Source organism: Hyposmocoma kahamanoa, unplaced genomic scaffold, assembly GCF_003589595.1.
Source record: "Hyposmocoma kahamanoa isolate Upper Pololo Valley unplaced genomic scaffold, ASM358959v1 76, whole genome shotgun sequence".
NCBI lineage: Eukaryota > Metazoa > Arthropoda > Insecta > Lepidoptera > Cosmopterigidae > Hyposmocoma > Hyposmocoma kahamanoa.
The window spans coordinates 11534923-11540851 of NW_020653900.1; positions in this window are offsets into that span (position 1 = coordinate 11534923).

The following is a 5929-nucleotide window of genomic DNA, read 5'->3' on the forward strand; positions in this document are numbered from 1 at the left end:
ATATTATTAAACAAAGTCTCACTGTCAAGAACACGTGTTGCACCAGATACTGGCACGTAAATATTAAAATTAAATTGAAGTTAAATAATGTCATAAATTAAAATGATATAATTTGTCAAATAGGCAATGTCAAATAAAGTTAAGTAAAAATGCCAATAAATAGCAATAGCAATAGAATCATAAATTAAATAATATCAAAGAAGTAAGAACAGCACAAATATAAACAAAATGTCAAATGCAAACAAAATGTTAACTTCTTTTTATTATTAAAAAATCTTTGATATCATGTAAACACAGATCACACAGCAAATCAAAATAACTTTTTTTAAATATTTTTATGGGTAAGTCTGCAATAGCTGCAGGCAAAGCATTATATATTTGTATGTACATGTTATAGCAATTCCTATAAAAGCAAGTAGTATTATGGGAGGGGCCAGATAAGCGGTTTGGATATCTAGTTAAAAAATTACATACTTCATGTTTCCTAGTAAATAAGACCAAGTTTTTTAACAAACATACCTCGTATACGTACATAGCGGGAAGCGTTAGAAGATTTAGCTTTCTAAAAAGTGGTCAACAATATTCGAGCGGGTCTACTCTACATATAGCTCTGACACATTTTATTACACACATAGATAACCACAAATTACACCCAAACTCACGAGAGAAATAAATGAAGGCCATACAAATAGATTTAGAACCTGGGATCTCTGCGTGTATATGTAACTGTTCGGCTGATTTTCAGTCTTCACCTGAATTCTCTAGCTATTCGCTGGCTGCACCAAGCTAAAATGCGGAATGTGGAGTTACTTGGTGCAGTAGTAACCTACCTTAAGTAATAACTAGTATTATGTTACAATTTAATGGCTGCCCGTGTCAATTTATATATTTTTTTGTACATTTAACCTAAAATTTAAAATTTTGTGCTGCTTGGAGTTTTAATTGATTTTTATATACACACTCATGCAATAATTTGTACACTGTATTCATGCTGTCCAATAAAACAACACGTCACAATACTAAAACAAAGGAAAGAAAGACTGTCATATACTTTTACTTTTTTTAAAGAAAGAAAGATTGTCATATAATTCTAATTTAAAATTTCTAGTAATTCTGTTTTTGTGCGTACTCAAAAGTTCACATTAATGGATACGAATTTAGCAGACAAAGTGCTTTAGTAATTTACTCTGGGATCAGAGTAACGTATAACGATGTTGTCTAATATTTATTTACCTAAGTAATAATCTGGATATATTCCACATACAACAGTCGGTTAAAAATTTAACCGGACCATCATGGGGCCCAAGATATTTAGATACTACATACCAGTTGACCGAACTTTTTTGAACTGAACTCAGTTGATCGAATTTTTTCTCATTAGCTCAGTTGACAGATTTTTCTTAGTAGTTAAGTTGACAGATTTTTTCTCAGTAGATTAGTTTTTTCTTAGCAATTACTTTGACTTAACGTTTTCTATAAAATAAAATGTAGCCAGATCAAAATAATTGAAAATTAATTATCAATTAGAGACGTAACAAATCAAATCGCCACATTGTCAGCGGAGGACAGTCGCTAACAGGTGTGTTCGGTCATACATCACTGTCCGGGTGCCACGCAGGGCGGACAATCGCATGTTGCTACTCCCGATATGAAAAATATATTCTATACTACCGGATATGTTTAAATCGATAGAATCATATAAAAAATATACGGGCCAATAGGCCCACTTATATTAACAAATATATCTTGAAATTTAAAGAGCAACAAAGTAGTAGATAGATATTGGATTCAATTTCTGGTTATGGAATTGTTAACTCCACAATTCCAACAGATGGCGTGGTCGTCGAATTGAAACACACAAACGTTACGTTCTCTGTAATATTCAGTTGTCGAAGTGACCAAGAGCATCTTAAGGCGAGATTCTTTGCCCACCGGGGCGCCTTGAGGTTAGTTTACAAACGAGTTGAGCACATGTTGAGCGTACAGCTCGTCCTTGTATCCAGTGGCGCAGTTAAGGACATCAGCTGTCAACTGTTAAATATTCTTAAGAACTAAATAACTTTTCATGACTAAATTTGAAACTCTACCTTGAATTGGTTACCTACGAAACAGATTACGCGTAGTGTAAGAGCCAGTGTAACCGGTATCGAAAAACGCTTAATACTATAAAGTGTAAAATAATATATCTCACTGTGTCGCTTCCTACCTTAAATTAAATTATATTTGATTTTATGTACAGTAAACTTATTTACAACAAAAAAAACGAGTTTTGCTTTGTATTGGTTATTTCTTTTTGGAGACTATATCTTGATAATGAAATAGACGGTAAGGTATTTTCTGCTTCGTACACCTTACCATTTATCGGTATTCTGTTATCAGTTATGTATGTAGTATGATCTATGATTATGGGCTTGGTTAAAATTGACTGCATCAAATACGTTATCATTACCAAGAATACTAAAATCCCGGAGTCCGGGATGCCGTGGCCAGGGGAATGACAAGGCTCCCGTTGCAGCTCATTGATTCCGCTAATCCCGCGGGATTGTAATGGGAATGCTCAACGCGGGAGAAAATTAGACGAGCACGTGGCTCGGGGCGAGTTTTCTCGTTAACTTTTTTAAACGACTTCCACTTTCTTTTAGATATTATTGTACATTCAATTGCACACATACAGTTATAACGCACATACGCACATACTCAACATAGCCCCGCACTAGGGAAACCCTGTATCGCGGGTGCCATGGACACACACATAGACAACCACAAATTACATTCAAACTCACGAGAGAAATAATTGTAGGCCATACAAATATTTCTCCCGGCCCGGGAATCGAACCTGGGACCTCTGCGTGGCAGTCCGGCATGGTAACCGTTCGGCCACGGAGGCAGTTAGTTCGTTCAACTGGATTAATTTAATTTGATTTTTGTTATTTTCAGCCTTGTATTCTTTACGCATTTCTGATATCCCTTTTTTGTATCGACGTCACCCAGTCGCACCCTTATTGTAATAAAGCCATATCTGCAAAACAACAACTTTTCAGGAGAGAGATTTAAAGATTTTGTGAAAGAAATCACTCGATAACTCTTTTATGCCTAAATAGTAGACTAATAAAATTTCAGAAATACGTAATTTGTTTCATGTAGTTTTTATTATAGGTATTTACGATTTTCACTTTTGGCTTTTTTTATGATATCTAATGACGTGACGAACAAGCCGTGCGCTTTTTGTATACGCAGTATGCAAGTATGCTTACTTTGAAACAGAAATTACCTCTCTTTCTGTTCTAAATTCAAACAGACTGGTTGAGAATATTCCTCTATGGTTTTAGCTTTTCGAGAAACTCCGTTAAGCACACAACCTCAAAGATCAAATTTCATTTTTAAAATGCTTCAAGAAATTTATTATTATTTAGAGAGCAAAACACTGTCTGGTTTTACCCAACTCAATGATATTCCTTTCTTTGAACTTCAAAGTCTAACACACTTGTATTCAATTTTGTATTAAGATGCAATAAAGGACATTGCAGAGGGTGTGAGAGGACGCTGGGAGGGACGCGAGAGGGCATGGAGGGCTGTTAAAACGTTAATCGACTCTAGTAATGGGTTTCTTTCTTGGGGCACTCGCTAAAGGATTAATTTGTATCAATCTGGACTTTCACATATAGGATGGTCTTTTTTTACCTTTTTGTTAGAAATAAGCTCCTTTAATATAACGTATGTGCTAAACACATAAATCTAATTTAATTAATTTCTTTCACATTACATTTGTTATCGTACATTTGTTCTAGCAGCAGCAGTAACGAGATCTATTCGTTTCATGAATATATTTTGTTCATCTGCTTTGAGAGCACTGGATAAACCTGGGAGCACTTTAATAAATTTTCGTCGGCGTCGAAATTTTGATTCCGCGATTTTCCAGGATGGCTGACATATAAGTGAATTTTCTCCCCTTTGGCGTCATTTTTTTGGGAAAAAAATGACGCCAAAGGGGAGAAAAATTTTTTTTTTTAAAATGATGTAGGAAATAATGGTCATTTGGGTTTGGCTGGAAAACTAATTCAGTCATTTTTAAATAAAATACCACCGTGAGACTCAGACATATTAACTAAAAATAACGAATAACTCACGTATTTAAGTCGAATTTTTGCTCGACATGTTTCGAACCAATTCGTGGTCCTTAATCATGAGATTCCGCGGCGGTGACTCGACGGAAACTGCGCGCCAAAGCCCTGGCAGCCCGATCACTCAGTACGGCAGCGGGCGCAGGCGGCGTCGGCGAGAATCTACCCTCGTTTGCTTCATTTTTATTAAAGTCATATGCTGGATTGCACACTACACTAACAACGTCACTTTCTAAAGTCTCGTCAACACGAACCCCTGACGTAACACTGTTTTCCAGCCGAAAAAAATTTCGACTTAAATACGTGAATTATCCGTTATTTTTAGTTAATAATTCAGTCATCTTATCTAACCACGCTATTTAACGATATATCATATTATGTATGTATTATATAATATATCATATTTACATCAATCAACTATTTATTCCGATCTTATAATTAATTATTTACCTTAAATTTGACAACATTAATGAATAATTGGACTATTAATATTTAAATATTTTTCATTTTATTATTATTTTTGAATCTGGGTGTATATCGAGTGATTTGGACACCTGTAATTGGCTTACACGTAAGAACTGTGCCTTACCAAATGTTGTCTTTTAATCTTGTAATCTGTTGGTGTTCCAAATGAATTAATAATTTATGAAAAAGAACGTGAAATACTTGTCTACCCTTTACGAAACACAATTAAAATACATTCTAATAAAAAACAAAAATACAATCAATTTCCTGTATGCGGAACTCCGTGCACATGTTCAAACTGCCATTGAAACGGGTGCTGATCCTTTTCCAGCGCCACAAATAAACTAAGACACGTTAACGATGTTGGAGACATCAAAAAAAAGTTAAATCTGTATCAACGTGCAAAATCCTGCCGTGTTTGCACGTTTTAGGGATGTACCGCGTATAAACTTTTTGGGGCACATTTTTAGCTTATTATGTTGTTGCGTTCAGTTTCGAGTAGCAAATTAGAATTGTTGACGGCCGCTATGGGCAGCGGTTAATAATATTTGCGGTGGATGAGGAGGTTCGATTCTTGTAAAGATAATTTATATAAGTAATTTGGTAATCGATTTTGCATCTGTTCTTGTCTCTTCTTCACTATTCTTATTATCATCACTATATTTATATCTTGTCCTTGTTTCACTATTTTTTTTTTTGGACTTTTGAGATATTTGGCCTTTGAGATAGGCCACTGTTCTAGAAAACCATCGAAATGTAAAAAGTTACAAATTTATTTAAGGGGCAATGACACTATAATAAGATTCTTGTTGAAATTTGCCACTTAGAGATTTCAAAATATCGTGAAACAAAATTTTTCAACAAAAGGTCATTATTATATAGTTTCAGCTTATTTGAATGCTAAGACTACATATGAGAGATCCGCTCACCTCTTTGAATAAATAGTGCAAATTGTGAATAAATTTATTTGCAAAGAACAATCCGTGGAGTTTCTTATTTATACAGTACAGGGACCCCGTGTAACGAATGAGTAGTAGTGTTTAATAAGTTAACTCTGTAGGTGATAGGTGCAGACGGTAAGTGCGTTTGTTCACTGCATCCAATTCGCATGCGTTCCGAATCCGAAACTACACAAATCTAGAAAACTCGGACCCACTTCGGATGACGCTTGTGCACTAAATCCCATTCGAATCCGAGAAATTACGAATATCGCTTGTACACCTAGAGATAAAATGATCCCTGTGACATTTCGGACCGTCATTTCTCGGATTCGGAATTGATACGATTCGGAAGTAGTGCGCAAATGATCTTAGTCCATATTTTGGAATTTAGATGTTTTTACA